General features: G+C 50.4%; 1 protein-coding gene across 2 annotated transcripts in view; it reads right to left on the minus strand.

Moving 5' to 3' along the window:
- Window positions 1–13,953, minus strand: part of GRB10 (growth factor receptor bound protein 10) — a 196,864-nt gene extending 182,911 nt beyond the window's left edge. Inside the window, exon 1 of one of the 2 annotated variants that reach the window (XM_023232057.1) lies at window positions 13,697–13,953. The gene's annotated coding sequence lies outside the window, so the exon portion shown is untranslated. The remainder of the gene's footprint in view (window positions 1–13,696) is intronic. The other variant, XM_023232056.1, reaches the window with a different exon arrangement.
- Window positions 13,954–14,347: the final 394 nt, after the last annotated feature.

Here is a 14,347-nt window from a genome sequence, read left to right on the forward strand (position 1 = left end):
ATGCTGAGACATGAAGGCACTGAGTAAGGACCTTGGAAGAAGTGGGGTGTTAGCATGCACAAGCTCAAAGCAGATACAATTCCTGCCTTCTTAAAAGAAGGCAGGTGGGGTTTTCAAATCCGCTCAAGATTCAAAAGGTTTCAAACCTTTCTAAAAGTGTTCTATCACTATAAACAAAAGAGAAACCACTAAATAAAATCCATAGGAATCCAAACAAAAGTCAAAGCAGGACACTGTACAAATATTTGCCCCTGGAATAAAGTATGGACACATTTAAGAATGTCATTTATAACAATGTAGGGCTAATCACTAGAAAATTCTTGGTACAAAAATTCTTAGATTAAGTAATAGCATTATTAATAATAATTCTTACCAAGTAAAGCGTCCTCTTCAGAGAATTTCTAGAGAAAAAGACACTGAAGTGAACACAGGGGGAAATGTATTAAGACCTTACTGCACAAAGTGTGGGCCACTGACCAACTGCAAGCATAACACCAGGGAGCTGGTCAGAAACCCAAAACCTCAGGTCCCACCCCAGAGCAACTAAATTAGAAGCTGCATTTTATCATCAGCCCCCGGAGATTCCCATGCATATTAAAGTTTAAGTTGCGGTATTTTCAGACATTGTTAATATTTAACTTCTATCAGAATTGAAACGTGCCAGCTCCCTTTAAGAAAATAAATAAGCAAAATATATTAACATCACTATTTTATTGTTCAGTCAACCCAGGCCATCCCTCTACTCACCCTCCCTTCCTACACAGATTTCATTATTTTCCATCTAAGCAAGGCAGGAACAGATGACGGAGACAGACTGGCTCCTCAAACACCTGTTGAGTGAATGACAGGCGGGGTCCCTTGTCAAAAGCCACCCAGAGCACTCCTTGCCATTCTCATCCCACTTGAACGCTGAACAACTGCTCGGAATTGCACGGCCATTGTTGGCAACAGCACATCACCAGCCTCAAGCCACCAGGACTACCTTGACAACACTCAGAAGCTGGCTCCCAGACACAGCACAGGAAAGGAAAAAACATTATTTGTAGGTGACTTACAGGTACCATTTACACATTTGGAATTTTCTTCCCTCACTAATATCAGATTTGAGCCTGAGGCATCTAGAGTTCAGCCCAGACTCTTTCAGGTGCCTGCAGGCAAATCTCCACAGACCAGAAATGCCCCTGGAGAGATAGTCCCGGACCCCCTGACCAAGGAGGGACAGAAAAAAGGGGAAGGAAGAAGCAAATGGAGCCAATAAATGCCTACTGGCCCCCCCGTCCTAGTCACAGCTCAGCATTTTCTGGCCCCTTTAATTTAACCTCCGCCGGCTGTGAGAGGAACAAAGCCCATTCCACATGAAAACAGAAGAGAAATATGCTTCCTGAACAAATCAGAATAAACCGTCACGGAAAGCGTTCCAGGGTTTAGGATGGGTTAGGACTTTGCGGATCACGCCCAGCCAGTGAATTCTGTGAAATATGAGAAAATATGGTCCATCACACCAGTTCCACATGTGATGCATGGCCATGCCCACTACCAGATGTGCCAACTTATTTGTTTAATCTGACAAAAGCAAAAGGCCCGCATAAAGGCCTCTTTTGACATGCGCTCCCAGACCTCCTAGGGTCCACAGGGCTCATATTGCCTCAAAGCCACTCCTCGGCTCATATTGCCTCAAAGCCACCCCTCATTCTGCCCTTGACCCCTCAGACAGGAGCTGCCAACTTTCTAACTGAATCACCAGAAGCCCCAGTTACAAGGCCTAGAACACCATATCAGTTCTCAAACTTTATGCCTGTAAGGATCACCTGGCATGCTTCACAAAGAAAAGAATTTCAGGTCCCAAGCCCAGAAAGTCAGTTTCATAGCTCAGAGCTGAAGCCGGGGATAAGCACTGAGAGGCGGTTGGCTCTGATGTAGGTGGTTCAGAGGTCACACTTTAAAAACCCTGGTCTCTCCTACACATTCTTCCTCCTGAGAATTACCAGAATGCAGCCTCTGAAGTCTGAAAGAAAGGTAAAACTATTCTAGTCCAAGCGAGTTTCCTAAGACGTTCTTACTAAGTCACAAGTAAATACTCCAAGAAGCTGTCTGGTTTTTGTGGGAACACAAGTGTCACTGAATTTAGGCTGTGGCCTAAATATGCAAATTTTGGAGCCTAACCTCCAAAATTCGAAAGATGCAGTGTTCTCTGGGAAGTCTGGAAGCCCATTTCTGGGGTGGTAATTACATGATGGCTGGAGGAGCAACTGGTGATGGAAATCCTTAGGAGACACTAAAAATAACTCACATTTTAATCGACCAATCTGGAACTTCTCTCACCCCTTCATGCCAATCGTGCAATTACCATAACTCCATTCACCGTGTTCCTCAGCAGTTAGTATGCACCATTCTCAATCCTACAAGATAGTAACTACTATCCCTGATTCACAGGTCCAGGTACAAGGGCAGGTAGCACAAGATGGGGAGGGGACTGAACCACAGGGCACTCATACCCCACCCTAAAATTAAAAACCGTCCTTCAGCGCGTGGCTGCCAAGCACCTCAAACTGAAACAAGTGTTCTCTACCTCCTTCCTCTGGAGTGACAGAGAGCAAGAAAATCCCCGTAAGCCCTTCTGGCCCTGCCCACCACCTCCCCTGTTCCCACCCAGGCCAAAGGGGGAATGCGTGGGCCCTGCTCCCACCCCCGATGCTGACATCAAAGGAGCAGGGACACGCAGGAGACTCCAGGCAGCACCCGAGGCCCTGGCCGCCAGCACGTCATAATCCCTACAGTCGCTGCCTTTCAGACTTAAAAAGAACAATGAGGAAAGACACCCACGCTTCCCCTCACTGGGCTAGGAAGGAGAGCTTTGCGGGTTTAGACTGCAGTCTCCTCCCCCCTCGTAGCCACCTGTGTGCCGGCTCCGCAGACCAGGTCCCCCCAGCACCCTGGCAGGGACTGTGCCATTCAACAGACAAATGGCAGCCGACCAAGGAGGCAACTGGCGTGTGGAACAGGTGATCCGATTGTTTTTCTGAAGAGCAAGGGCTAGGACGTCCTACGTGTTCATATGCACAATTTTTTGAACTCCATCAAGAACACAAATCCCATGCCCACATCTTCACTGCTCCATTCGCATTAATTGTCTGATAGGCACCTTCCAGGGAGAAGGAGGTTTTCATGGAGAAAGAGGCAACCTTGACGAGATGTGTTTACCCAAGCCTTTTATACCGGACTACATGCTATCCAGGTTTCAGAGAAGTCCAGGCAGGCTCTGGCATTATGTTTCTCACAGAAAAAGCCGATGCAGTAGCCCGGATGCCCGGATCCGCTCATTTCCCAAGCGGGTTCCCACACCCGCTGCCCACCGCCTGGCGAGGAAGGAGCGGGCGAGGTTCGCTCGAGTCGTCGTCACGGGTTTCCGTGGGTACAGTTATTACTCGTTACATAATATTAACAATTAAGATTAAAAATGGTTACATAATACTGTCCTACGGCTGGCGGCAACGAAGCTCGCGATCTCGGACTGCAGCGAGCCCGCGGCAGGCGGGCAGGGGACGGCGCGGCAAGACCTCCCGGCCTCCCTCCCAGGCCCTGCCCGCCGCGGCTGGGGCCTCTGCAGCCCGCGCAGGCTGCCCCACCCGCCGACACGGCACGCGCCCACCACCCACCGCCCACCGCCCAGCGCCCGCGGCAGAGCCCACCTGAGTACCTGGAGAGCAGGCGGCAGCACTGGCCGCACGGGGTCGCTGCGTGCGCGCGGCCGGCCCGGGGAGGGCTTCGGGGCCCAGCCCCCGCAGTGCCCGGCTTGTGGACAGCGCTCCGCATGGACAGCGCTCAGAGCCGGGCCGGGCTGGTCCTCCACGGCTCCGCCCCGGCCAGGGGCCTGCGGCGCAGAAAACCGACCCGGGGCCCCGGGGCCACCGCGCGCCAGGCGAATGCGCTAGCACGAAAAGCGGGCCAACGCCGCCTCTGGCGACGCCATCCGGGCGAGGGTGGGATGCCGCGCCACCGCCCGAGCGTGCCCGGGGGCTCCCAGCGCCATCACCGCGCAGGTGCCCGGAGGCCCCTCCGCGGAGCCGGCTGCTGCCTGGCCGCAATATTTAGTCTCCAAGGGACCGGGCGCTCCTTAAGAGCGGGAGGACAGGACGACGGAGCGGCGCCCGGTCCTGGAGCACAACAGGAATCCCAGGACCAAACCCATGTGACGCGGCCACGCCCCAACGCCCGGCGGGGGCCCTCTGCTGCCCAATCCCCGGATCCCTGGTTCTCATGGCAACCCTGAAGAACCCCTTGTTCCCTCCACTGCCTCCTCTCCTCCCCCACAGCCCCCCCGCCTGATGGGCAAGGACGCGCACACTGGCCACTCTCACGATGCCGAAAGCCCTCCATGTCTACCCGCTACGCCGGGCGGGAGACATCGCGGCCGCGGCAAGCCAGATATGCCGCCTGCACGAGCAACCTTCCACCTGCAGGGCCGGCCAGTTCCACTCTTCCAGGATCACTATCGTCTCACCCCTCTCCCCAAAATGTCAGAGCAAGAACCAGGAAGGGAGAGGCTCTTTCTGGAAGCCACAGGCATAACGTTACTGAACATCCAGGACAAAGTAGGGTTCCATTTAAACTGAGAGGCAGCGAGGGAAAGAACAGATCCTATACATACCAAGCATCTGCTATGTGCTAGTCACTTCACACACATACACACCCCACACCTCAAACACACCCACACCCCACACACACCACACACATCCCACACACCCCCCACACACCACACACACCCCACACACCCACCCCTCACACACGTACATACACACCACACACATACACACCACACACACATACACCACACACACCCCCACATCCCACACACACACATACTCCCCCACCACACACACACACACCACAGACATACCCACGAGCCTGAAACGATGGAAGCAAAACAGAAGGTTTGGAGATACTGCGTTTACAAGGCCACAGTAAGCAGTAAGATTTTCTACTCCCCTCTAGCAGAGAACATGGCAGGAAAAGCTGGACGTAGATGGCAGTAAGAACGTAACAATCAACAGTGGACAATGGATTCTGAAACTGAGATCCTATACTGCATTCACACACGCTAAGGGGCAGGGCGCTGGGAAAACCCCATCTCAGCCTGGGGTTCAAAGAGTGGAAAAGCTAACCGAGTCCAAATTCTTGGAGGCCAGGTCAGGTCCCTGAAGGGCACCGGAGGAGGAGGCTGGAGAAACTACAGACATGCACCCCAGAAAGGAGAGGCTCCATGGTGGTCATGACCACAAAATTCCAATATGTTTAAGTCAATCAAACAAAAGCAGAATTAAGGCTGGTTCTGACGGCAGCCAACAGCAGAGTTTTCAACACAACACGAAGGGTAACACAAGGCTTTCTCACAGTCTGGCTGACCACACACGGCCTGCTACTGCAAGAAACATTGAAGGTGTTGGCGCTTTTAACTCTAACTGCGCACCCCTCAGTGAAGATGTCACAGAGTGAACATCACAAGGCACAGAATGGGAGATGGAAGCACAGAATCGAACCCTGAGATTCGGGGAGAAACCAAAGCGTGGAGAAATTACGTAACTCATCCGAAGTCCAGAGCAGGTTACTGACTGGGAGAACTCGGCGTTCCTTCCAGACTCCAGATATGAGGCGTTTCTGCGGTCTGACACAGTGGCTTCACCCACCTCTGCAGTCAACCTCGCAATGGTGGCTCGGGTGTTCCTGTGCCTCCCTGCCTGGCAGTTCCCAGCCTGGATGGTGAACTCCTCTGCCTGAACATTCCACGCACCCTGCAGTCTCCTGGGCTAGAACAACAGGTTGTGCAGGACAGAGGGATTCCCTGGCTCACTCCCTTCTTATTACAAAATGCCAGAGGTCCCAGCTCAAAGCAGCTGTTCTTGGATGTGGGAAGAGCAAGAGAGAAATGATCTAATGATGGACAAGGAACCTTGAAAAGCCAGACCTTCACTGAATGGCTGATGGGACACACATTTTGCTTTACTAGGACAACAAGAATAGAATCTTTGAAAAGGCATAAAAGCCAGTGGTCAAGAAGTAACTAACAGCAAAGGCAAAAGAGATGAAGGCTAAGCTGGAAAGTGGAGATGAAGCCTGAGGATATACTCAGTGGAAATCCAGAAAGTCTCAGGAATGAGAACTACCACTCACCTCTGGAAATGGGAAACAGAGTCCAAACCAAAAAAATCAATTGGAAGTGTCAGGAAGAGCTCATTTACAAATGAGAGAGAAGAAATGATACAGAAAAGGTTTTTAAATATTAATATCTACAAATGAGACAGAAAGATGTATCAATGAAATAAGAGCATTATGCCATTAAAAAAAGAATACTCACTTTGAATGTCAATAATGTGTCAATAGTCAACTGTAACAAATGTTCAGGATTCCCAGTAGAGGGAGAGGCTGTGCGTGTGTGGGGCAGAGGGTATGGAGGAAGTCTCGGGACTTTCCCTTCAGTGTTGCTGTAAACCTGAAACAGCTCTAAAGTATATTTTTAAAAAAGAATATACATATACATATATATATAGAGAGAGAGAGAGAACCTAAGAAATTCAAAATGAAAATAGAAACAAAACCCAATAGAAAGGTTAAAAGGTCAAATTGAGGACATATCCCAAAACCTAAAAACAACACAACAGACACAGACTATTAGATCAAAAATACAGAGAACCAATCCAGGTGGCTAAAAACCAAAAAACTGCCATCCTAGAAAGAGAGAAGAGGAAAATGGAAGAAAAGAAATGAAAGAATTAATTCAAAAACATGTCCAAGACCAGAAAGATCTGAGATTCCAGCTTGAATGGGCCCTCAACATACCCCACACACAAAGTGTAGACCCAACAAGATGCATCTTCAAGGAACTTCAGAACAAAGGCACAGAGAATATCCTACAAGCGTCCAGACATGACAAAATAAAACAAACAAAAAAAACCGAAAAAATCACTCTGGTATGCTTTCATATACAGAATCGAGAATCAGAAGAGCTTCCTTCTCAACCCCATTCTGCCTAAAGGCAATGGAAGCCTCTAAATTTTTTAGGGAAAACTATCTTTAATTTAGAAATCCATACTCAGACAAACTGTAAATTGTGAAAGTAGAAGATGGACATTTTCCCAGACAGACAAAGTCTCAAAAAGTTGACATCTTGTACAACACTTTTTGGAAGCTTCTATAGAAAGTACTCCATCAAATTTTGGAAATAAACCAAGAAGAAAAATCATGAGATCTAAGAGAAAGGCAAAGGGGCATTCCAGGGACAATGGAGAAGAAAGACTCCAAGATAACAGCTCTGCAGTGAGCCTCAGAGCAACCCAGCCTGCTGCACGCAGAAAGGCACATGAGGAACTGCTTCCAAAGATAAAACTGCAGATCACAGATCACCTTAGGCCTTGGAAAGGAGATTCACACAACTCTGTAAGTTTGGAGGGAAGAATGATAAGTACATTTTTAAAACTAGGTAAAAACAACTCCAGGAGAAAAAATGTCCTAGGAGAAAATCACAGTTATCACAGTATACTACATGGCTCAGCTATGAGCAGCATTAGCGGACCATCCCAACACTGCATACTGATGGAGCCGAATGGACCAGAAGAGATGATGGGGAGACGAGAAGAGTGAGTGTAGGGTGGGGATGAGGCAAGGGGCACCATCCTCACCTTCCACGGAGTTTGAAATCAAAGAATCACATGAAAAACGGGACTCTGGAGAGCAGGAGGAGGAAGAGGAGTAGGTTGCCAGGAATCGCAATCTATTGTCTACACCTCTTCGGAAATATGGAGGTACATACAGAAAAAAATCTGCTGATAAGTTACTTCTGGGGAATTATTTCATCTTTAAACTATGTCTACATATCACTCTGATTTTAAAAATCAAACTAAATTTTAAAATAGTTTGCTCTGGGTGTTGAGGAATTAGGAAACCAGGTGACCCTTCAGATGAAGCGAACAGAAACACTGTGTGATATGGACAGACAAGGACAGCAGGGGGACAGTGCCCTGGGCAGAGACGGCAGGCCAGGACAGGGACAGCCTATGTCCACTCACTGCCTTGCAGGCCCAGGTGGGGAGAAGGCCAGGGAGGCCTGCGATGGAGGGATGAGGCGACAATCACGCCAGGAAGCCCTCCTACCTTATACTCCTGTGTCGCTCCATCACCTCACTAGGATAGCAGGCCAAGACATTCAATGTTCTCCTCTCTGGAGGGGATTCTGTGACAGGCACGTGATTCTCTTCAGAAGAGAGAGGGCAGTACCCTAGAACTGACACCTGGAAGCTCAGGTAACACCCCTACAGCCTGTCCTGGGCCAGGATGTGGCCAGGGTGAAAAGACAGGCGAGCAAGGTGCCCTCTGGCTTAAACCAACCCATATGGGACAATTAGAGGGCACTGAACATGACCCAGGCAGCTCAACTTCCCACAGGATGTGAAGACCCGCTAGGAACAGCAATCCCAAACAGGGCCCCAGGCTCAGCACCAGGCACTGTCCCTGGGCAGGAGGCTATGGCACAAATTTCTGAATTTAAAAATTACTCAATTCATGGTAGCTTCTCAAAGCAAGGAATCCAAAAATTATTACTATGAGTTATGTGGTATTATAAAGGTTTTTATACTAAAGGGGATTCTTCACTTACAAAAGGTTGGAAGTCACTGCCTAAATACTCCCAGGGATGAAAGTTAAAAATCAAATAAGTAAACTAAAGGCCCTGCACATCAGAGAAGTGGGGACCTGCCATCTCAGTGGGGCCCAGGTAGCTTGCAGTGAGCAGCCTTGGAGGTTCCTGACCCTTGAATCCCATGTGAAAGGACAAGAGAAGGTAGAAAGTGGGTCTTCAGCTGTCCCTCGTGGTCCTCTATTGCTCAGACGTCCCCTCGGAGCTCCCAGAGTGAGACCCCTGACAGCTCACAGACAGGACCAGACAGACAGCAGTCCCCAACGCAGTGCCACCTGCACTGACACAGCACATGAGGATCCCAGCCCCCAACCCCACATTAGCTCTAGTGACCTTAATGACACAATGATGAGGACCAACACACACCGAAGCACTTTCTGTGCCAACTAGTTTAGGAACCCCATGTTAATAGGCAAGACTGCCACTGTTCATGCCCAGTTTCATTTACCTAATTCAAAACCTTTCAAGAACTTCAGGGAGAAGCAGGACTGCCTATTAGCACAGCCCTGGATAGAGCTCGGAGCCACATCCCAGGGGCACATCAGCCTGACCAGGATACGCGGTCCACAGTCATTTCAGCCCAAGCTGGGATAGTGCCTCTGTAAGAGTCCAGACACCAACCGCGGGGGCCTGAAGACAAATGCCACAGGCTCCATAGGCCTGGAGGCCAGAGATCTGTCTCCACACCCAATGCTGCTGCCCATCAGAGCTTGCGCGCTGCAGGGGTCTTCACGACTTTTGCTCCTGGTTGAAGGAAACCAATTTTTGACACCTGCTATTCACTATTATCTGATTCAAATGGTTTGCAGCCAAATGAAGTCTGCAATACACCAGCTATCTTTGCTCTTAGAATTCTACCTGTGAGGAGTTCAAACTGTCACGCTAAACATAGTCAACAAAAGGATTCTTCGGAGCACTGACTGTGGCTCAAAGAACATTCAGATAAATTCAAACAAGATTTTGTGCAACTAGCGTGTACAAAGCACTAGAAGACAAAAATACAAAAGCCAAATCCCCTTTCTAACCAACCTTATAAATTAATAGCAAGCAGGATGATCAAGTCCACAAACTGCTCTAAGACAAGGCTGACGGCAAAGTGCCTACAGATATAAAGACTGCATGAGCTCTGCACCGTGCCAATCACACACGTCACACCTCATGCTACCTTCCCAACAAGCCGTGGGGATAAATACGCCTATGGCTTCCATTTTAATGGATCAGGTTGGTTCACTTGTTCAGACTGGCCAAACTAGTAAGTGGTACAACCAGGAGTCAACTGAGGCAGTATGCCTGGTGGAACCGTCAGCGCTGGCCACTGCCCTGGTCAAACAGAGCAGAAAAGAAGTGATATGGTAAGAGGGGTTATTCCTCCCCAGCGCCCATTCTCAGGCTTGACGTTAACAACAAAAAGTCCACCCTGTTGTTGGGTCCAGCCCAAATAACAAGCTCCTCAAATCAGGGATCTGAAAAGACAAGAAGAATCTCCCCAAAAATCCATATGTAAAGTAGATGGTTCAAAAATATGAATATTCTAATAAAGGGGAAACGAAAAAATCTCCTTAGAGTCACTGTATCCTAAAAGCAAAAAAGTCAGAACCACTCATTTCTACCTCTGAGATTATTTTTGATAACCCCAGGAAATGGCTTTTTCTGTTGCCATCTCAAAGGACAATCACATTTTTCAATCCATTATTAAAGAAGACCCATCAGCCTGCCTTTCCACAAGTAAGTGGGTGGTTTAAAGCTTTGCCTGCTTTTATCTCCCTGCAGTTAACAGGCCCTGTGATCACCAGAAGCCTGGACAAAACTCTCCCGAAGACAAAAGTTCAGGAAAGCTCATTCCTTAGAGATCAGTTCAGAAGTGGTCCAGGTTGAGGGTGGGAGTCCGATGCAAAGGTGTCCCAGCCAAGAGGAAGAAGGAATGAGAACAGATACAGCTCCCTAAAAGTGTGCAGCTAAAATATTCACACAAATTAAATACCAGGCAGTGGCTGAATGGATCAAACCAGTTATACCCCCTAATAGTATGCAAACTCTGAAATTGGTCCCTAGAACTCCAAAGTACCTGTCTGCCAAGCCTCACCCACCAAGTAGTTGGACGACCTTAATTTCTTCCATAATCTCCCATATTTCTGTACTTCTACCGTTATATAAAAAACAAAATAGCACAGGTTAAAAGAAAAGTCTCCACTACCAGGAAAAAAAAAAAAAAGTTTATTTAAACTTTGAACGACTGATTACTTAAATGAAAGACAAGGCAAATATGTTCTCCTCATGAGCCATGCAATGCCACGTTGGTTTAATAAACTGAGAAACAGACACAGGGATTACGGAGCAAAGGCACAGGCTTCCCCTCCAGGAAGCAGGACCAAAATCCCCTGCAGTTAGCTCTGAGCTCTGACAGGCTGGCAACCTAACCCTAGATACAAGCTCAAATACATTCTACCATCCTGTAGGTTTCTCTTCCCCTTGCAGTTAAGAGTTGGACAGAATTCCAAGGAAATAGGTTCCATTCCTTAAATTATGCCACCTTTAAAGCATTAGGTTTTACCAGATACACCAACCAAGAGTTTCTACAGCTCTAAGACGAAGCTGAAGGCACAATAGACGCCTTTGTTCAAAGCTGGAGTTTGATTTCTACACATTCTATAGTCTGTACCCAGAGAGATCACCAAAATCAAGTTCTGAGCTAACTCTTCGAGTCTGACTCTGCTCTCTTCTCCTACTGGAGGCTGGGTAGACATAGACATAGCCCTTGAAACCGGGCCAGGGCTGCCCTGGGTCCCGATCCTGGTGGCCATCACCATACAAAGCTCTGGACAAGTAGCTGGCATGAACCTGCCCAGCTCTGGGTTCCTGATCCATAAATGAAAAGCATTTTGAGTGGGCCAACGCTGCCCCAAAAGTGACCAAACAGGTAATGTGCAATAGATGATTTTAGGGGTACATGGCTTTTCTATTTTAATTACAGTAAACATAACTACCACATCAAAACTCATGACTTCATGGATATCAAACTTTCTTCCCAAAATAAATGTGTATTTAAATGTAAAAAGTGAGTGAACTAAAAGGAAACATCTAGAATGCTCTGGTAACATGGCATTAACCTTGAAGTCTGGGAGCCCCGAGACCCGGCAATCATCATTCTCCAAATGTGTGACTGGCAGGCTATACATACCTGACCCATGCCACTTCCCTTTCAGAGGTGGATGTACTTTTGCAAACAAAACACAAGACTAAAATGATCCAAAGCTTAGGTTCTAGTGACAGCTTTGTCACTTGCTGATAGTATGACCTTGGGCATGCCAATTAACCTCCTGAGCCTTGGTTTTCAGACCTGTAAAATGGGGATCAGGAGGTTGTAGAGGGGATTAAAAGCAACGAGGCTTTTGCAAGTGCCTTGTAAACTGTGAAATGCTACAGAAGTATCAGTCGCTACACTTCTCAGTTACAGGAGCAATGCCTGCTGGGCGTGTAACTCTGTCCTCAAATTCCCTCCCTGTAATCTGGGGATTGGCCTGTGTTGCCCTTCTCTTTCAAATGCTCCCAGTAAAACTCAAATATTATGTGCAGTAATCCTAGAGTTTTGAATTTTTAAGAGAAAAACCTAGAAATCTATAATCATTTCTGGAAACATATTTGGTTTTTAGTACTTTTACTTAAAATACTCTCCTAAAAGACACTTCACCGCTGTCACAGCCAGAAGTCCCACTGCTGTAGAAACTCTTGATTCTAACTCTTTCCCTCCTGGAAAGAGAGGAACTCGGGGTCAGCTCGTTAAAATATTGCCAGCATTGTGTTGTAAACCCTAGTCAACTCCGGTTGCTGCGCTAACAACATGTGTTCTTGGTAAAACTGCCTGAAACTTTAAATAGACCACCATTTCTGAAACTCGGGGGCTCCAAACGGCTGAATCAGCATTTTCAGAAACAAAGTGTTCTAGGCCTGGCCTTTTAAACAGCAGCAACGAGAAAGTTGTGCAATAACGCATATTTACGCACGAGCGTTCCTTGTTTTGGTCTTCCCCCCCCCCCCCCCCTCTCTTGAATGAAAGAAATGGCACCAAGTTTGCAAGAAAATATTCTTTCAAACGCATTGTAAAAATCCAGGGCCGTGTAAAAATCACCTGTGGCTCTCTTACATTACCAACGTTTCGGTGAAAGCAAACCATAAAAAGTTCGCGTTACTTCCAATCCCAAGACAAGACGCACACAATAAAAAGTAAAGGATACCCTAATTTCCATAACGCACATGCTCCAGGGCAGTCGTCAGGCAGGCGTTTGGAGAGGCAATCAGCAAAGGCGGAGAGTTGCATCAGAAATTTTCTTCTGCAAACGGTACCGCTCTTATCACATTTCCACGGCTGGCGGGCGGCTAATCCGCGAGCCCTCAACTTGGTGTTAGGCCCCAGCGGCGGGTAACGGGTCACCAACAGAACCTCCCCCAAAAAAGGTCCTCCGTCCGAAGCTGGGCCGGCTCGGGACTTGGGAGTGTCTGGCACCACTGTCCCGGACGCCCGGGCGCGCGCGCCGCGATCCCGCCGCGCAGCCGGACTACCCGGGGCTGCAGGGACACTTGGGCGCCCACCCTCGCAGGCGACGGCCCCCAGGAGCGCGGCCTTGACCGCAGCCCCCGCCACAGCCCGCGAGCCGCCGGCGTCTGACAAGATGGTTCAAGAATGCACCGCTTGGGCTCCACACCTCCCCCAAGGGGTCGGGAACTCAGCGGGGAGAGCCCGGCGGGGCGCCCGGCTGCCTCCGCCTCCGACGCGCGCCCGCAGCCCCAGTCCCGCCTCCGAGCGCCGCCCGCTGCGGGCCCGGGGCGCCGGAGCCCCCGGCCCGGAGGCGACGCCCTTCCGCCCGCCGCGCCTCCGCGGGGCCCGGCGTCCCCGGCCGCGGCCGCCCAGGGCTCAGACAATGACGGCGCGGGGACCCGCCTGGCCGTCCCGGGCCCCGCGGGGACGACGACCACAAAGTAACTTGCCGCCGCGCTCCCCGCCCAACTCCGTACCTGCCGCGCGCGGCTCCCCGCCGCCTCCGCGTGGCTGCCGGAGACACTCGGCGCGACTGGCGGCGGGCGCGGGTCCCCGCGGGGCGAGGGCGGCGCGCAAGACCGTCCCGGGCGCCCCGTGCCTCCTGCGCTGCCGCCACCCGGGGGCTGCGCGGAAACTTTGGGCTCCACCGGGTCTCCGGGCTCCACCGGGTCTCCGAGCGCCGAGCCCACCCGGCCGCAGCTCGTTTCCCTCTCTGCCTCCTCCCGGCCTCCCCACCCCCTCGATGGGCTTTAAACTCGCCCGGCCCCGCCCGCCCTCCCCGCCTCTGCCGCCGCCGCCGCCGCCTCCGCCTCCGCCTCCTCCCCCGGCCACTTTTCCTGCTCCTCCTCCCGCCGCCACCGCCCGGACCGCTCGGCGGCCGCCAGCGCGGGAGGAGCCGGGGCCTGGGCGCAGGGCGTGGCGCGGGGGCGCGGGCAGGGCGGCCGGGGGGCCAGACGCTCCCGGAGGCTCTTGCCTCGGCTACTGAGCAGGGCCCCTCCTCCTCCTGTTCTCCTCGGGACTCGGGCGCGGGACCACGACCGCCGCAGCTCAGGCGGCTTCGCCGGGGAAAGACTAAATGGACCTGTCCCGAAAGACAATTTGTAAGCGAACTGTTTGAAACGCACAAA

This window comes from Piliocolobus tephrosceles, chromosome 8, assembly GCF_002776525.5.
Source record: "Piliocolobus tephrosceles isolate RC106 chromosome 8, ASM277652v3, whole genome shotgun sequence".
NCBI lineage: Eukaryota > Metazoa > Chordata > Mammalia > Primates > Cercopithecidae > Piliocolobus > Piliocolobus tephrosceles.